Source organism: Humulus lupulus, chromosome 4 (assembly GCF_963169125.1).
Source record: "Humulus lupulus chromosome 4, drHumLupu1.1, whole genome shotgun sequence".
Lineage (NCBI taxonomy): Eukaryota > Viridiplantae > Streptophyta > Magnoliopsida > Rosales > Cannabaceae > Humulus > Humulus lupulus.
The window spans coordinates 91795514-91815692 of NC_084796.1; the positions used below are offsets into that span (position 1 = coordinate 91795514).

The 20179-nt window shown below is 35.9% G+C and overlaps 1 long non-coding RNA gene across 1 annotated transcript; it reads right to left on the reverse strand.

The window, feature by feature from the left end:
- Positions 1-19066: 19066 nt before the first annotated feature.
- Positions 19067-19950, reverse strand: LOC133830626 (uncharacterized). The gene is made up of 2 exons (XR_009892151.1): positions 19608-19950; positions 19067-19460 (listed from the first exon to the last, which is right to left on the reverse strand). It is a non-coding gene; the product is annotated as an uncharacterized LOC133830626 (long non-coding RNA).
- Between the last annotated feature and the right edge of the window lie 229 nt (positions 19951-20179).

A 20179-nucleotide genomic window follows, 5' to 3' on the forward strand; every position in this document is an offset into this window, starting at 1 on the left:
TTATATATCATTTGGTAAACTCTAATCAAAGTGGCTTGATTAACAAAGAATCGAGATCGTTGATACATCAACTGTGGCTTTTGGTATCTTCATCATGAGATCTCTTAGCCCTTCGACCACTTTATCGGTTGTCGCATCCCCAAGAAATGGCACCACTAGCAAGGGTGAGCACCCAATCGATTATGGAGAGATTATCTCCTACACCAAATATCCAACTTGCGTCGAATATCCTTCAAGTGTCTTAGGAAACATAGAATATTGGGGGCACCATTCTTTGGTCCTTTTAAGGTATCCAAAAACACTTTCTACTACATTCCAATGTTTGATACTTGGATTTCTAGTAAATCTACTTAGTTTACTAACCGCAAATGCAATATCCGTTCTAGTACAATGTACGACATACGTCAAACTTCCAATTTCACTTGCATACTCTAGTTGAGCCACCACTCTATCTTCATTCTTTTAAAGATTTAGACTTGAATTGAACGGTGTGTTTTCCTTTGATATTAAGATGACCAAACTTTTTAAGCATCTTCCCAATATAATGAGCTTGTGTTGACGTGGTTTTCTAGCAACAAGGGATTTAGAAATACGACAATAGATAGATTATGCTTTTTGTAAACTACATAGATAAGAAATAAAAAAAAAGTAACAACACAAAGAACTCACACGATTTTACGTGGTTCAATGGTTAAAATCCACCTAGTCATTTCAACAGAGTTTTTGCATATAGAGAGTCGATCCCTTTTTCTGTCCATTCCCCTTTTATTTATATGAGATTACCATGGACAATTTTGGGTAACCGTATGTTAATATGGTAGCTTAAAAATTTGGGTAACTTCCTACTTACTAATACATGATTGCCTATCAATTTGATATTCATTATATCGAGTAATAAATACATAATGAAATATGTTCCTTTATGAGGCGTATAAAGAATCTCCGAGTTTTTTGAGATCCTTCACTGTGCATCATGGCTAGGATACCGCGATTTGAACACATTATTTGAGTTGGGTGTTGTAGTACTAATCCAAACTCACAAGGGTAACGCTCATAGTTTCAAAAAGATGATCTGGGCGATGCGTACCTCGAACTAAATTGCTGTCATAAGAGGTGATCTTGAGATTATCTGGTTGTCATATGATGTCAAGTTGACTTGAGTTGCTCACTATTGAATTAACAAGTTACTCTATGTATGTTTTTCTTCATATTTTTGTCTACTAGTTGTACCCCGTGCTGAGTAATTCAACTCGTAGTTTTGGGTATAACATTTGCCCCCCCCCCCCCCCCCCAATCTCCTGCTCGTGCATGACGTTACTTCTGACATGAAAAGTAGGGGATTTTTTACTTTTGTTATTAGAAAACACGCCCTCCCACTAACTCGAGTATGGGACACGTGTCTTTCTTTTATAGGTGCATGTTTGGGTTTCGAGTACTGTGATAGTTGTCTTGTCAACATTTTTTCGCTGTTTGGTTTACTTAATTCATGCCCTGGGATCTCGAATTGAACTAATTGTGTGGCGTAGATTGATTCCTGAAGTTTTCCAATAAATAGAAGAACCAAGCCTGAGCCTTACCACCTTTGCATACAGAATTTTCCTCTCCTCTTTCTTCTTTTTCAAAACACTCAAGTCTCACTTCATTCCCTTGTTCTCCAGGAATTTTCAGACTATCACTTCTAATTCTACAATCATTTCCTCGACCAAGAAACCAATCTATAAGTATTTGTATACCTAGTTTAAATTTCATTTTCTTTTTTTTTTCAATAAGTTTAAGGAAATTTTCCAGTATTTTGTTTACCTGTTTCGGTCTGGTACAATTTTATTTTCGAATTTATATATGGCCATAACTAATAGCATTAGGAACGACTAGGTAGCTTAATGGGTTAGTGTCTGGGTATTCTGATGTTGACAGAGGAATATTTGAATATTTGAACTGGAAGATTTGAGGGCTTTGAAGTTCAGCTCTAGGTAGCTTAAGGCTCACAGTATCTTAGAGTGGTTTTGCAATAAACCGCTTTCCAGAGAGGTACTGAGTCTAATGCGCAAATCCTGAAGTATCGAGGTCTCCCGAGGTTATGGCACGTGATCTTTGACCGCACGTGCACTCATGTAATAACATCAAGTGGGAGCTTAGGTCGTGGATAACTTAGGTCAAGTAGACCGAATCCAAAACCCTAGGTTGTCCTCACTTCTATTATCAAGGCCAGGTTATATCTTAAGTCACATCTAACAGGCCTCTTTGTCACCAGACAAATTAAAATATGACTAGTCAGAAGAAGAAATCAGTAGTGAGCTTCTCCACTCAAAATAAAAATAGAGATAAGTAGCTCGCATCCGAGACACCCATTCCCCACTTTGCCTAGTTGTGGACAGGCAAGTCGAGGTTGGCCCTGACGCCTTCTTCGAGGCCGAGCACATTGAGTCTCGGATAAAGACTCATGGCAAGGTGAACAAAATCTTACTGAGTCACGGGATAGAGATATGTTCTAAAGTACTCGTTGCCAGTCCTTTGTTTGATGGAGTGCAGAGCTGCACCCTTCTCCGGACGACTTAGGGGCTTTGAGTAATGGGCACCTGAAGGCAGGTGCCTTCGTTCCCCTAGACTAGTACTTTGTGGACTTTTTAAACTAACTTGTATTGACTTCTGGGGGGTTGAAGTATTTATTCTTGAAGCATGAGTGGGAGGTCCCCACCCACGTTGATATTATGTATTTCTTCTGCCTCAATCCCATTCCCCACCCACGTTGATATTATCTACTAGATTATGTAGAGCTTCTCAAAAGTTCACTTCTAAGGATTTAACTTTCACAAATAGATATGTAACCTATGTTACAATGTATCTCATATTATATTAACATGTTAACATTTACACAATTTATTCATATATCAACATATGGAAAACATGCTAATACATAAAATAAAATTTCATCACTATTATCTAAAATTTACACTTACCTTGTCTTACCACCAAGTTCAATTGAATCCATGAAACCTATTCCACCCTACTAGGTATTGGTTCATGATTTTGATAGTCTCACCTTCCATTGAAACAAGCAATGGAAATAAGCTTTTGAATGTTAGGAAAATATTGTTTTGCCTCAATGGAAATGATTATAATATTACAACTCTATGCAATAATATTACAAGTAAATATAGATTGATTAAAAAGTGTTACAACTCTATGACAAAAGATACATGTAAATATAAAGAAAGAGGTAGAAGATGATAGAAATAGAAAATACAACTCTAAGACAAAATATACAAATAAACTAGAAGTAGTATAATGAAAAGATATAGATGAGATTACAACTCTAAAACAAAAGATACATGTAAAATAGTGAATAATAGAAGAAAAGAAAAGCAATAGAATAAAAGAACAAGAATAAGAACAATGAACAAAGAACTCTCACTCACACAACTAAAGTGAAGAGTATTGCGGATCACCAACTTGAATAAGGTTTGAAACCTTTGTCCAAAAGCTTATTTCCCCCTAACTCAAGCACTAAGGGATCTCTCACAGATTTTGGAAATGCTTTCTGGAATAATCAAGCCTCAAGGTGTTTCTAGCCAAGTGCTCTAGTGGATAGAAAATGGTGTGTCTTACAAGTGAGCATTAGGCTCCTATTTATAGAGTTTAGAGACACCCTTTGAATTTCAAATTCCACCAACCCCCATGATTGTTACCAATGATTAATTGGGTGTTTTATGGAATTAAAATAGAGATTTGGGAGTTACTTGGCTGTTGGAAACGTTCAAAATTGGATAAAAACCGAATTAGTATGAATCTGTCAGCCACTAGCGCCGCGGCGCTTGTTTCAAGCGCCGCGGCCCTTGGTCAAAAGATGTAACCTTTTTAGGCTCATCTTTTCTTATCTCATAAGTTGAGATGGTCAACACTTAAATGAGAAATTTTAATTTCTCAAATAATTCTCTTTATTTACCAAATAAATGGTAACTCATCACATTGCAATAATATAGGATAAAACATATTTATATTATTATCACCTTAATAATCATATTATATGGCACACCATAATAATCATGACAATTCTCATGTATATATCAATATACTTTTATATATTAACATAATTATGTCTCAAAGAAATTTCACATAATTTGTCAACATATATCAATCATATTAGCATGCATTTTGAATCTCATAATTATATTGTAAGTATATCACAAATATCATACAATAATTCACATATCTATTGATTCACAAAATCAATATATAGGCATGTCAAAAACAACCTAATTATCATGCTTTATAAATTCTCAAAACATAATTTTCATGTCAAATGTATGTACTACTATCTCACTTATAGCATATACATAAGATTAACAAAGCCACTAGCGCCGCGGAGCTTGTTTCAAGCGCCGCGGCCCTTGGTCAGTTTCAGCAACCAATTTTTTAAGTTTTTTTCCAAAACATTCCAATTTATTCCCACTTGATTTTGTAACTTTCATACACAATATGAGAGTTAAAATCACATTCTCTATCAGTCATTTCTCATATGGCTTTAAGAAATTCATCTCAATATTGTGTAACAACAAATCTACACAATAATGGGTGATATTTAAGAGTTACAAATTTGTGATGAATTTCTAACACCAAATATGTTACATGTTTGGATATTTCACATATATTCAAATAATGTAACTCTCTATTATATGTTACAATGTGTGACACTCTATGTCATATTTATTTAATCTAAAATATTATATTATAAAATAATAAAATATTATATTATAAAATAATATAATATAATATTATATTATAAAATAATATAACACTTTTTTTATGAAATCTTCCTGCACAAAGATCAAGAAAACAACAAAGAAAAATTACTAAGTACTCTAACTTATGGCGCCAATTGTGAGATCATAATAATGGAAAGTGATCCAGGTGTGTGTTTTCAAATAAGGGTTGATTATAGAACCAAGACATGGATAGATCAAGTAATTTCTCCTTGGAAAATCCCCTAAGTATTGCAACATTTAAAAAAGAAATCTCCTATGGATACCTGCACAAACGCACTCTACGATGAAGTCAACGAACATTCCTTTTCTATCTCATAAGAAAAACGTATGTAAGTGTGAATTGAGTCGAATATCCCATTTCTGGTCCCATGAAATGTTATTTATAAACAAAATAGACTGTTAGAGTTTAAGGAAGTCTTATCATGATTTGTCCATTAGAACTTCGAAAGCAGGAAATTAGTGTTGAGGTTTTACACTAATAAGAAAAATGGGAATTTTTCTAGAAAGATTAAATTTTTAATTTACTTTAATCTTTATAGCTATGGACTTAAGTTTAGTACTCTAAATAATTATTAGGGGTAATTTGGATATTAGAATTAATAGTTTTATAAATTAATGAATTTCGTTTAAAGATAATAAAAAAGGTCCAAAGCCTTAATTTTCAATAAAATGGGATTAATTACATTTTCATATTAAATTAGCCTTCTCTTAGATTTTTCTTGAAAACAAACTTAATTTTTATCACAATCTTTATAATTATTTTCTTAATCAAATAAAGTTATCTTATTATATCAAAAGTTTAAAATTTAATGATTTTACCAAAACATTATAGATTCATAATAATTTATCAAGGAAAGAGTAAATTAGGCAAAGCTAAAGTTCATAAATAATTATTTTTTTGCTAGGTCCGATAGAAAAATCAGAGGGAAAAATTCATAAAAGAAGACTTTTAAAGGACTACACCCGATGTGGGAATTTTTCCAGAAACCTTGAGTATCGTTTTACGGTTCAAATCGTGTGAGGACATTAATACCATTAGTATGTATTCAAGTATGACCTTAATTCCCAATGTAGTTTAATCTACTATAAATGCCATAATTAATCTGTGTATACTGTATGTTGACTACAGTATTGGCTAACAAGACAGGACTCTACATGGGAGGATTGCCCAGTTGCAGCAAATGACGACTTGTAAGTCAATCTTTGATTTACGTGTCTACTATAGGAAATAACTACTGTATTGTTAGATAGAAGCAGGACCTAGAAACTAGTCAGAAAGGGTTCGAGAAAATAACTAGGGTGCCTATGCTCCATGTAAGAGGTATGTAGTCTGATTCGCGACTGTGACAATTGGCTAGGAGATAAGTATACTGGCTAAACTTAGGTGTTTTAATGATCCTAGGGGTGCTTATACTCCATTGTCATATGCTATTTCGTCTAGCTCAATTCAGTGACACTATTTATTATTGGTCTAGTTAGCTATTGTGACATTTGGCTAGGAGATTAGTACACTGGGTAAACCTAAGAGTCTCAATGAGCCGGTGTGAAGTTAGCTACAGTTGTGTTAGTATTAATGTCTATGGTAACTTGATTGCTACCCTTGAGAGGGATTTATGGATTGGATACTAGTGCTGAGACAGTGGTCTCTATTGTGGCTTGAACTGTATTATAGGGGGATGTCATTGGCAGTGTTATGTTGGATTCTGGTTAGCCCCTCTGCCATAGTTATCTCGGGTTCACATTTTGTTTCACGTATCGATGCGGAGAAAATATGTCAATGAACCCGCACATGTGATCAGTTATGAGCAGATAAGTGTTGATCCTCAATTACATTTCGAAGAATTCCATTGGCGATTCTAAACCAAAAAGACAAAGTGTTGAGGAAAAAGTCAGTACCAGTAGTTAAATTTTAGAGGTGTAATCACAACATTCAGGACACCACTTGGGAGAAAGAGGCCAAAATGAAAGAGTTATATCCCAACAACTTTATGTTTTGAGACAAAACTTCTATAAATTGTAGGTATTGTAAAGCCTCGCATTTCGGGAACAACTATTATCTAAAACGGGGTGGTGAGATATGTATGAAAATTATTTTGAATAATATTATATGCTTGAGAAGCGAATTTCATGAATGTGTGAAATGTGCGGTTTTGTGGCAAACCGAGCATTTCATTCTCGGACAGAAATGAAAACCCTAACCAGGTAAATTCTAAGACAAAATATTATTGGAAATGTATAATTATGGAAAAATAATAATGGGCATAAAATTATAGATTGGTATTATTATAAGGTCTAAAAAGTGTGATTTTTGTGTGTAAAATCTTTAAAAATGCATTTTTGTGAAAAATGCTTATTTAGCCAAAAAAAAAATGAATTTTTGTGAAAAATGCTTATTTAGCCAAAAATGAATTTTTGATAATTAAATTTCATGAGTTATAAACATAGGAGTGTGACCACTTAAATTAAATGGCAAGACATATTTAATTTGATCATTCTAATTTAAGAATTCAATTTGGTGAGGTAAGAAAATAATACCACTTGGTAATTATTTTTTAGGTAAATGATTAAGAAAAGATTAAGTATCTAATTAAGTGTTTAATTAAGAAGTTAAGTAGGGGATTAAGGAACTTTAGTGAGCAGCCAAGGGAAGGAAAAAGGGTAAAAGATCAAAACTTGGGCATCAAGATTCATTTGTGTCTTGAAATTTTTCTCTCATTATAATTATGTCCTCCTTCTCTCTACCCTTCGTCGATACCCACTTCCTTTCTCTCTCTGATTTTCTTTAAAAAATTCACACAAATCTCTCCTAAACTCTTATCTCCCATCTTACCTCTAAACAGTCACCTATTCCCTTGTAAGTTTTATATGCCAGAAGAAGACACAAAAAGAGAAAACCAGAGGTAAAGTTCTAATTCTTGTTTTGTTTGTTTTGTCAGCTTTGTGTCTTTAGTTTTCCACTTGCTAGTTTGTGTAAATCTTATTATTTGGTTGGAGACTTGAGCAAGAGTTCAAGAGGTTAGATCCAACCAAAACCATCAACCAAGAGTCTTTAAGAGGTGTATGGTTACACTTGTAGTGTTTATGTTCAAATTTTATGTAATCTGCCTTGAATGTGTATTTTTTATGTGTTGAAATACATTATTGGGACTGTAAATGGTATATTTAATGGCTGATCATGCATGCATGGATTTTTGGTTGAATGGATAGAAGAAGAATCCAACATTCCAATATGTTTGTATGATTTTATATCCAAAATGTTTAATTCTTGATTTCCAAAGGGTCAAGCGAATCCTAAATACAATTGTTTATGGATTTTCTTGGTTTTATTGTATAGTTTAGGAAGAGTAGATATTCATAATGTGTGGAAACGTTAAAAAATGTTTTGTATTGACAAAGTAATGAGTTTTACAAAATTGATGTGTTGTTTGGAGAAAATGATGGTTAAAATTTGTACACAGCCAAATTTGTACAACAAATTTCATAAGTAAATTACTGTATTTTTTGTTGATTTTTGGACTGAACACGCTTGAGATATTGATAATAAAACTGGTAAAGTTTTAAAGAAAAATACTTAAAATGCTAGGAGTAATAATTTTTCAAAATTGTGTAAAAATTTAGAATTTTCAAAATATGCTCTCTAGACAGTCGCATTTGTGAAAGTTTTTTTCAGCAAGTAAAAATTATCCTTTTGACCTAAATTTTCGTATGGATATTGTTCACATACCTTATTATAGAGCTAAGAAAATTTATTCCTAAATAATGAATCAATTGGATGTTATGATCCCTTAAAATGGACAAGGGACTTTTCAGTATCGACGATATTGATTCTACAAAATTTGAGAATATTTTGTGTCAAGGTTCTTAAAATATAATTTTCTAAAGTTAGCAATTTACAAATGAAACTGACCACTTTTACACTTAGTAGAAAAATGGGAATTTTTCTAGAAAGATTAGATTTTTAATCTACTTTGATCTTAATAGTTATGGACTTAAGTTTAGTACACCAAATAATTATTTGGGTTAATTGGGATATTAGAATTAATAATTTTATAAATTAATCAATTTTTTTAAAGAAAATAAAAATGGTCCAAGGAGCTAACTTTTAAGAAAATAGGATTAATTACCTTCTAAAATCAATTAGCTTTCTCATAGATTTTTCTCAAAAAAACTAAATTTTTATCACCATCTTCATAATATATTTTCTTAATAAAATAAAATTAACTTAGTTTATCAAAAGTTTATAATTTAATGATATTACAAAAAAAATATAGGATTTTAATAATTTATTAAAGAAAGAGTAAATTTAGGAAAGCTAAAGTGCTTCCCTAAAAATAAGCATGGATTAAATCACTCAACTACAAGTATAGCTGTTAGAAAAACACATGGAAAAAGCAGGAAAGTAGACCATCTAGCAAACATTGATGTGAGTAGCTGGAGTTAGGACTTGGCAGATTGCCTTGAAGGACAATAATCCAGTTTGAGACATGTAATGGTCAGATCGCCTTTAGGATGCTCTGAATTTATTTGAACTAAAGTTTGGACACTCTTTGATCACAAACTCGATGAAGATGTTCAGCTCGTGGAAACCTAGTCATGATGCATAGTGAAGGATCACGAAAGACTTGGAAGCTCTTTATATGCTCATTAATGCCCATGTTGTATTATACATTTATTGGCCGAGATAATGGGGGAAATTTCCATAGGCAATCGTATCCCTATGTAAATGGGAATTATCTTGGTTGATTTTTACCATATTTATGAACACGGTTACCCAAATCTATCCCGGAATGTCCACTATAAATATGAGGGATAATGAACAGGAAAAGGGAACACTTTTTGTAATATAGAAACTTTTCAAATATTGTGAGAGAATAATATTGTCTCGTTGACTAGGTGGATTTTAATCACTGAACCACATAAAATTGTGATTGTGAGAAGTTGTTCATATAGTTCATTACGGCTTAGAAAATAGCACTAATATTTTTCTTATTAGATTTCTTAATCTACTATTGGCGAAATACACCGTCAACAGTTTGGTGCTTTCATTGATAGTTCATTAGTGGTTAATCCTTTACATTTATCATTCAAACATTTACTATGGTGGTTACTCGATCAATGCATGACAACGAAATGAAGCAGTCTGGTGGGCAAGAGGCGCATCATACGACCGTTCCAATTGAAAATGGCCCAAACTTTTAGCAATGTTCTGGAAAGCAACAGGTGGGCCAAGACGATGTTTCGAGTTCAGTGTCACTCCCACCAAATCCTAATTGAGATTATCTAACAAACATCGAGATGTAGAATGCCCAATTAAGAAGTCATCTCGCTCGGGATAACAGGCAAATCAAGGAGGTCCTGGCTCGGTTACCCGCTCTTGCAATCGATGCTAACGTCGAAAAAAGGCAAAGTGGGTCCCATAAGTCCCACAGGAATAACTTACCCAATCCAAGTCGTTGTGTCAGAATTGCAACTTCAAGTTCTATATCTATAGAGAAAAGTCAGCAGACTGCTCAGCCTGCTAATCATCACAGGAACCATCATCCCCATGTTAGTCAATAGGTCAACATTGCGACCCCTAGCTCCGTGCCTTCCGCACAGATTCCAAGGAATTATCACAACAACCCAACATGGCAAGCTGGGACAAGTTCATGGAGACAAAATGCCCTAGTGAATCCACCTGCCCGGCGATCAGAACCACAGGCACAGATGACTCAGGAGATCGGGGTAGAACTGAGATGGGCTTGTTTAGTCTGACCTGACGGGACGAGGATAGCCTTTCCAATAAGACACCCGCCATCACCGGTTAGACATCCAACACCACCACACCCACAGAGGGATGCTCCAGTTCATTGAAATAGTAGGAAAAATCCTCTCCCGTTTGTAGACACCTACATCCCATGAGCTCACGCTGATAATCTAGGTCCTCGATCTCAGCCACGGGTCGTAAATTTTGCTAATGGAAGTTACTGGTTGGGGAGCCAGCGTGGAGGTAGGTCTAAAAGCGACCTGAGGAATCATCTGTGTTCCGCACAAAGTCCTCATTCCAATCCACATCCTAACCTGTGGTACCATCTAAATTCACAAAGGAGGTATCCAGCTTGCAATGATGACAGAGTTATATTCAACATGGGGGAGGTTCGTCTATCGTGCGTGACAATGGAAATTTCCCACCTAACCAAGCTTGAACTTGGAGGGAAAATAACCCATCAAACACGTACAATTAGATGGGGGCTGGCGAATAGCCCCCACCTAACCTTGAGGTCAAAGATCCAACCCTCGAGCAACTGGCCTTGATGGAGGAGTAGATGAAGAAGCTTTTATTTGGAAAATGAATTGATGTTTGTGATTCTGATGAGGAGCTCGAGCCATTCGCCCCAAACATTGCAACAACTTCGTATCTTATAGGCTTCAGGATGCCGACCATGCCTATGTTTGATGGAAATTCATATCCATCCGACTACTTCAGGATGTTCAATACGCTGATGATGGCCCACAATGTTGGGTTTGAGCTAAGATGTATTTTGTTCCCCACAACTCTGATCGGACTTGCCAAACAGTGGTTCAAAAAACACAAAAAACATTCGATCAACTCATGGAAGAAATTGTCTTCCAAGTTTAAGAGAGTGTTTCGAGCTTCAAAGGAAACTCACATAGAGGTCGACTCATAGGACAACATAAAACAACAACCTGGTGAGTCCTTGAAAGCATATCTGAGCAGGTTCACCAACGTTCCAGCATGAGCTAGAGATGCTGATGATATCTCCAAGCTCATGGAAATGAGGACAGGAATCACGATAGGAGATGATTTATGGCAAGAGCTCCAACGAAAAGGAGTTAAAAGTGTAGATAAGTTCTTGTCCCAGGCTTAGGAATTGATAAATTTGGAGGAGGCGCAATTTTCTGTCGCAGGAACTAGCCAGGTCTCTATTCATCCAACTGGAGCGGTGACAGATGTTGCAACTTCGGCTCATTCTATTACCCAAAGGGAATGGTGAGGGCGACCAGAATGACACAAAGAAGAACAAGCCTGGGGAAAAATTCAAGCCAATTTATGCCACCTACACTAACTTGATGAATACACGGGAGTATATTTTCCTAGCGAATTCTAATCGCTTTCCGTGGAAGAAACCAGAGCCATTAAGGCACCAGAGGGTGAAGAAGGATCCCAATAAGGTTTGTCGATATCACAATGACATCGGCCATAACACTAATGACTGCCAACAATTGAAGGACGAAATCAAAACTCTCATTCGGGCTGGACCGTTAGCCCAATATGCCTGAAATCGAGTCGCTCCCAATCAATCAGCTAAGCAGAATTCTCGTCTAGAACAAGAAACTTTGATTGGTCAGCCTAGGAATCAGATGGATCGGAGAACCAAGTTGACCCTCCTCAAAATCTTTTAACTCTAATGAATTTATTGACCTTAGGATCACATTTTTAATAAAATGACTTTATTAGCAAGTCCTGCACTATTTTTACTACACAGTGTAACGGTCTTGGTTATTCAGGGCGTTACAAAACCTGAGGCATTCGGCAAATCCATATCTTCGCCTGCAAAGGAATGCGCAGAGGACTCAGATACAAGAAACAATTAGTCAAAGTAATGCAAAGAAAATAACAGAGCAAGAACCCTACCCTCTGAGCTAGAGGAGGAATCAATTACGATCGGTTCGGGGTTATGAACTTGATTGGATGAAACCTCTAACTCCTGGACTACTAGAGGTGGGGGACTCTAGAATTATTACACCCTTTGTCCTAGGAGGTTCAGGCTCTTCTTCTGGGCTAGAATCATCTTCGGATTGCATAAAACCATGGGAGAATACACCCTGACGTAAGGAAGGCAATGTCCTATGATTCGTACCATATTCCTAAAAAACGGTAGGCCTAAAATGGAGGGTATTGTCGACGACAATAGTGCATCTAGGGTAGCTATTGTCATAGTGTACCATGAGATGATCCACACATTGGAGGAGGGTTGTGTCCAGGTCCAGGTCAATAGGATGTTGACACACGAGTTGATGTTGGTTGGACTGGATTAGCCTAAAACTGGAAGCAGCCCAATCTAATTCTCTATAAGGGTTACCTTGGCCAGAAGTACTAGCTGCTGCCTCAAACTCATCTCAGTCTGGGTCAAGATGCTGCCCATCCTTAGGAGCTCTTCTCTTGCACACCAGCAGCACCGCCTGTTCTTCCTCCTCGACATCTTCAACGACAGACATGACTTCTTAAGGAGGGGGAAGCTCGGGAAACACGAGAGGTGGACCTCGGGTTCTGATAGCCAAAGTCTGATCTTTACGGATCATATTACAGGCCACCATGGTAGCATCGTTCACTACATTTCTGAACTCCTTCAAGGGTCTTAGATTTCCCTTTCCTCTTGAATATAGCTGCACAAAGAACGAACTCTGTTAGGAGGATAAAACTTAATAAAAAATAATGGTATTCACATTTGTAGTTCAGAAAGTTAGAAAACTTACAAGGGCGGTTGAAGTATCAGTGAGTGCAGTTCTTGAACCCATTCAACATAAAGAACTGATCTTTATAGTCTTTTGGGTGGTTGGGGAGGTGAATGACGGAGGCTGTGTTGGGGAAACGAGTAAGCTAGTAGAAGTTGTCACCTCATCCTTTCTGATTAGGGCTGGCTTTCAGGAAGAAGAAGTACATTATATCAGTCGGGGTGGGGACCTCCCAATCGTGCCTCAAAAATAAATATTTTAACCCCGCCAAAAGTCAATACAAGTTTGGGGGAGCTGGAATGGAGCCAATTCGACGTAGTTTAAGAAATCTACGAAGAACTGGTCTAGGGGAAGAAAAGCACCTCCTTTCAGGTGCTCATCACTCTAGGTCGTAAATTCACCTTAATGTGGCACGCATCTATGCTCTCCTTCCAATAGAGGACGGGCGATAAGACCCTCAGTCTCCATCTCGATCCCATGGCTAAGAAGTGTCTTGTTCACCTTCCCTTGAGTTGTTATTCGGGACACAATGTGCTCGGCCTCAAAAAAGGCATCAAGGTCAACAACAATCTCCCTTTCCACCACTGGGATGAAGTGAAGATTAGGAGATTCAGATGTTTTTCTTTTGTTAGGCCATGATCTAGCCTGTTTGAAGACAAAGTTTCCTATTCGTGTCGACCTAAATAATGCCTAGATATGGCGATAAAGTTACGGTGACCCAAGGATTTGAGTGCGGATTATTTAATCCAAATTCTACGTGAGCTAAGCTATGTCCTAGCACCCACGCATGTTTCCACGCACAGTCCTAGGCCACGGGCTATAAACTCGAGAAATTCTCTGATAATTCGAGATTCGCGTGTCAGACTAACTACTTTTTTTTCGAAGGCGGTTTAATGTAAAACTACTCAAGGACACGTAGCCCTTATGCTCCCCAGTTTTGAAACTAAAAACCCTTAAACTTACTACGCATAAATAAGCAACGCAGATGCTAAATCATATGCCATGCCCTTTCAAAACCAAACAATCTACCCATTTCTTACGTACATTATGCCTAACCACGCCTAATATTGTGTTCTTGGCCTAACACTAAACTCTACTAAATTCAAACATACCCAAAGTAAGAGATTGTACTGAAAAAATTTACGAAGTAAAAGGAACTTAGTGAAAATAAGAGTGAGAAATCTAAACCAAGTATAGAACTACTTACAATTCCAATGGTTGAGGGAAATAGTGATAGCTCCGATGAGAGTCGCCTGAGAACTTCTAAAGAGTGGAAGGAGAGCGAAGGGTTCTGAAGTTTGTCAAAGAAAAAGGGAAGTTTTGTTCTAAAAGGAAATTTTTTGAATGCAAAGGTGGTGAAGTTTAGGCATGGTCTTCCTATTTGTACATAAGTTTCGAGAATCAATCTGGGCCATTTGTTCGGGTCGGCTCGAGATCTAAAGGCCAAGATTAAATAACCCATGCGGCGGCAAAAAGTTTGCAGGACAGATGTCGCAGTCCTCGAAATCCAAACAAATGGCAGTTATAGATGGCCACGTGTTTAAGAATTGAGTAGTGTATGGGAACGACTTCGCACGACGGATGCCTAAAAGCCCATATTGTGTGTGTCACAAAATGACGTCATGCACGAGCAAGAGCTAAGGGGCAAATGTTGTACCCTAAAAATAAGTGTGGGTTCAATCACATGGAAAAAGCAAGAAAGTAGAACATCTAGCTAACATTGATGTGAGCGACTCGAGTTAGGACTTGGCAGATCACCTCGTAGGCCAATAATCTAGTTCGAGACATGTAATGGTTAGATCGCCTTTAGGATGCTCTTAACTTAATCCAAAACTAAAGTTCGGACATTTTTCAATCACCAGCTTGATGAGGATGTTCACCTCGTGGAAACCTAGTCATGACGCACAGTGAAGGATCCCGAAAGACTTGGAGGCTCTTTATACGCTCATTAATGCCCAGGTTGTAGTATACATTTATTTCCTGAGATAACGGGAGTAATTTCCATAGGAAATCGTAGCACTATGTAAATGGGAATTATCTTGGTTGATTGTTTACCATATTTATGGACACGGTTACCCAAACTTGTCCCAAAATTTCAACTATAAATATCAGGGATAATGGATAGGAAAGAGGACCGCCTTTTGTAATAAATAAACTCTGCAGAAATTATGAGGTTATAATATTGTTTCGTGGACTAAGTGAATTTTAACCACTGAACCATGTAAAATTGTGAGTGTGAGAAGTTGTTCATATAGTTCACTACGGTTTAGAAAATAGCATTAATATCTTTCTTATTGGATTTCTTAATCTACTGTTGGCAAAAAACCAAGTCAACAGCTTCCAAAATTCTTTTTTCGGCTAGTTCTGATAAAGAAAGTGGAGCATAAAAATTGCATAAAATCTGACTTTTAGATAACTAGACCTGTTGTGGGAATTTTTCTAGGAACCTTGAGTATCGTTTTACGATTTAAATCATGTGATGACGTTATTACACTAAGTATTCAATTATTACCTTAATGCCCAAGGTAGTTTAATCTACTATAAATGACATTTAATCCGAGTATGCTATATGTTGACTACACTACTAGCTAACGAGACGGGACTTTCCATGGGAGGATTGCCCCCACTCAACAACAGATGACTTGTAAGTCAATCAGTGATTTACGTATCTACAACATTAAATAACAATTGCAGTGTTAACTAGAAGAAGGATTTATACACTAGTGAAAGAAGGCTCATTTAGAGACAATGACTAGGTGTGCTTATGCTCCACGTGAGAGATACGAGGTTCAATTTGCGACCGTGACAATTTGCAAGGAGATAAGTATACTCTTAGGAGTCTTAACAATCCTAGGGGTGGTTATGCTTCATTCCGATATGTTATTTAGTACAGTTCAATTCTGTGATACTATTTATTATTGGCACGGTTAGTTATCGTGACATTTGACCATGAGATAAGTATAATTGATAAACTTAGGAGTCTCAATGGGCTAGTGTGAATTCACCTACCCCGTATTAATGCCCTTTGTAACCGTTGGTTACCCTCGAGAGGGATTTATTGTTGAGATAACAATGCTTATTGTTTGGATTTACTGTTGTTTAAAAAGTATTATAAGGGGATATCTTTGGCGCCTTCTGAGTTAGTTTGAATGATTATTATTCTGTTAGCATCGAAGTCTTCTTGCATTCATGTATATGTGGCCCCAGCTTTTGGAGAATTGTACTTTTGAAATACTTTTTAAATTATGTCTTAAACTCTTTTAGCTCACTTCAAGACTTTAAAGCATAGGTGTAAATATTTTTAGTGTGTACACGCATTTCTTTTAAAAAAAAAATTATACGGATTTTTGAGACTTCTAATATATGAAAATCGTTTAAATTTACAAAAATGTTGTGTTACTATTTTTGGGAGGTTACAAAGACTTAGTCCCTTTTCTTTGTAGTTTTCATTGTCTTTTTAGATGAAAAGTTCAAAGGAAAAATGATACGAGCAAACGAGGGGATGTGCTAATGTGATGGAAGAAGAATTGGATGAGCAAAGGGAAAGAGAGGATGCAACGGTGCACTATATGTGGGAGGACGAGTTACCAAATTCTAATGGTTATATGATTCTGATTCGGCACAAGATGAAATATATGTTTAGAAAGATATCAAAGTTCAAGGTAAAATGAAGCACTACATATATATTGGAGGCACTTAAATGAAGAATATTAAGGAAGGAAAATGAAAAGTTCAATAAGGTATTATGCCAACATGTGTAATAAATTAATGGTAGATATGGTGGTGGATGTAATGAATTATGCTAAGAAGAGCTAGATGCCTAAAAAAGATGGATCAAGGGAAGTATGATCAACTTCAAAATTAGTTGGCATGATTAATGGATAACCAGATGCAACTATTTCTGAAGAAACGTGTTTGATAGAGCTAGTGAATACACTACCACAAAAATGGGCTTTTTCAACAGATTTTAACTATCAGTATTGAGCAACGACAACAATCGACTAACTGTCGTATTTTCCTATGCTTGCGTAGGTGTAGCAACTCCGACGGTTAAAAATTGTCGCTGCTGCTGGCAACGCCGACAGTTAAAAACTGTCGCTATTGCTAGCAACGTCGACAGTTATTAGTTGTCGCCGTTACTGACAACGCCAACAGTTATTAATTGTCACCATTTCTGGCAACACCGACAGTTTTTAACTATCACCATTGCTGGCAATGCAAACAATTAATAACTGTCGTGGTTGGCTCTCTATGGCTACAGTTTTTAACCGTCAAGAATCATACCAAAAATAAATAAAAAATTGCTTAAAAAGCCTCCACACCATTCAGTAATCCTTAAGCTTCAATAGCATAGCAGAAATGCAAAAAAACAATACAACAAAGGCAATCCTTATACTCAACCACTTATATTAAAAAACAAATTGTGTAAACATAGAAATACTTAATCATATATCATGAGTAAAAGATAATGAATGCATCCCCTAAAATAAAAGTGTAACAAGTATGAAAAAAAATAGTACAACTTCACAAAAGATCTCAAATACACAAGTTCTTGTGGAAATTTAGCATCATGAACTTAGTGTGCAACATCACTCGCCAACTCTTGCAAAAATTGAACATTCTACATGAATTCAGTACTATATTCCAAAATAACTAATAAGAAATGAGCACAAGTCATTTTTCATACTTTTACAAAAGTGAGACCTTTTTTATGTCAAATAATTGTAGATAGATCTACTGAGTTTTCTCTTTGAACTTTGACAGCCTTTTGGTCTCTTGAAAAAACATATGAAGTGAACCTCACTTGCATTACATTTGAATAATAACTAAGCCCCTAAACATAAGTCTAGCGAATTTTAAACTAATAATTACAAAAACTAAATAAATAACAAAGTCTAAATTAAAGAGATGATTCGCGGATTCTCTTATTGACCATACATTAGGCCTCTAAATTAAGCAAATGACGAGATACTAGGCTTCCCAATGCTTGGATCGTGCAACATACTTCAACAATCAGATAATATATTTGCACACAATCAATGCACACAATCATGCAACATTTTTTTAACAGGCAGCAGCAACAACAGGGCATGGAATACAAGTTAGGCAATGAAAAAAATGGTTTGGAGATTAAAACTGCATTTTTTTTACAGAACTATTGGCAAAGAAACCATGCTTGGAGCTATTGCATCTATAGGAACAATTATATGATGAGTGCATTGAGATAGCAACCATTTTGCTAGTGCAAAATCAAATATCTCATTGGTGGCAGAGCATATTAATGAACAGAATCTAGCCGCATATTAACAACAATTCAATTATAAATATATATATATAAACAAACTAATAATTAAAAAAACTCATTAACAGAACAAGGAATGAGTCTTGTGTGCCTAATGAGCTGAATATATTGTTTGAGAATAGTCATTATTGGTTTGTAAGCTCATTGCCCAGAATCTAGAACTTAAGTTTTAGTCAGCGATATACTCCATGAGAAATATAATGAAACACTACAGAAAAATAAGAGTACAACATATAGAGAAACAAATTATATATAATGCTCTACCAATTCCAAAAACACCTAGATAAATATAGCCAAATTTATGAATTAAACGGTAAATCTTTCAAATCTCATATCTGTATAAAAATATGTATATGCCGAGATTATAGATGATATTACAGACTAAAATATTGTGATATGTCTCAATATAGATATATAATATATAATATATAAATAGAAAGTGTGTGTAAAAACATAATAAATATACAGACCACAGGACAGGGGATAACTAACATCACATTGTATAATAAAGAAATAAACTAACTTGTAAACTGAGACACATACGAAACATTTATAACGGTTTCAATATTCTGTAAAATTACTCCAAGAGCAGTGGTCCTGAACCTTATGAATAAATACATATATTTATATATATATATATACACACATACTTTCTTGACCAGATATACATGTATTTATATATATATATATACATATACTCACATGATATAAAATACAAATATATCCAAAAGTTGCATTTGTGAACATAAAAATTAAGTAACCTAAAACAGAAAAACAAAGTCAAATGAATTAATTTTAAACAAGAATCCCACAACCACCAGCCTCACCTTTGAACCCCATGGCCACCACCCCACTGTTGAACCCCACAGACGACATCTTTATCGAGCACCCCCGTCTCCATCGAGACCTACGAACGAAAACTCTGCCTAGCATAAGATCTGTAAAATTTAGAGTCAAAAAGCATTGAGAACAAGCCAACAAGATTTCAGGGTAGACATACACACATATATAAATATATATATATATATATATATCTGAACTAAAAGTGGAGAAGACTCCCACCCAAAGATCTAAAGTATATCTACCATTTGTGACAGAGGAGAAACTGGGTGTGTTTGTGTGCCGAGCGCTTCTGTTGGACGCCGTCGAAGCTACCTGTGCGCCGAGGAGAAGAGGCCGAGTGCCTCTGTTGTGCACCGAGGAGAAGCACCTCCGTGCACATAGAAGGAGAAGAATAGGCAGAGAGACGAGAAAAGAGAGGGCAATGGTGAGAAGAGAAGGGAGGGGGGATATGCGGCTGGTATATGGGAGAAAGAGAGAGAGAGAGTGGGTGAGAATATGTTGTAATTAGGGTTTTCGGGCTTTTAAAATTCTTTTTTTTTTTTGTCGGGTGTTTTTTTTTTTTTTCTTTTTGAAGGAGTCGGGTGGCCCTTTTAAAAGGGAAATTTTAGACAGTATGTGTAATAACATACTTAATTTTTTTTAAATGCCACCATAACTTACTATCCCAAATATATGACAATTTCAATTTTTTAGACAAAAATACCCCTAACATCGAAATTGCATCGCAATTGCATCGAAAAAGTATCGTTTGAGATAATAATCAAGTTTTCATGATTGTATCGAAATAGCATCGATGTAGCATCGATTTGGCATC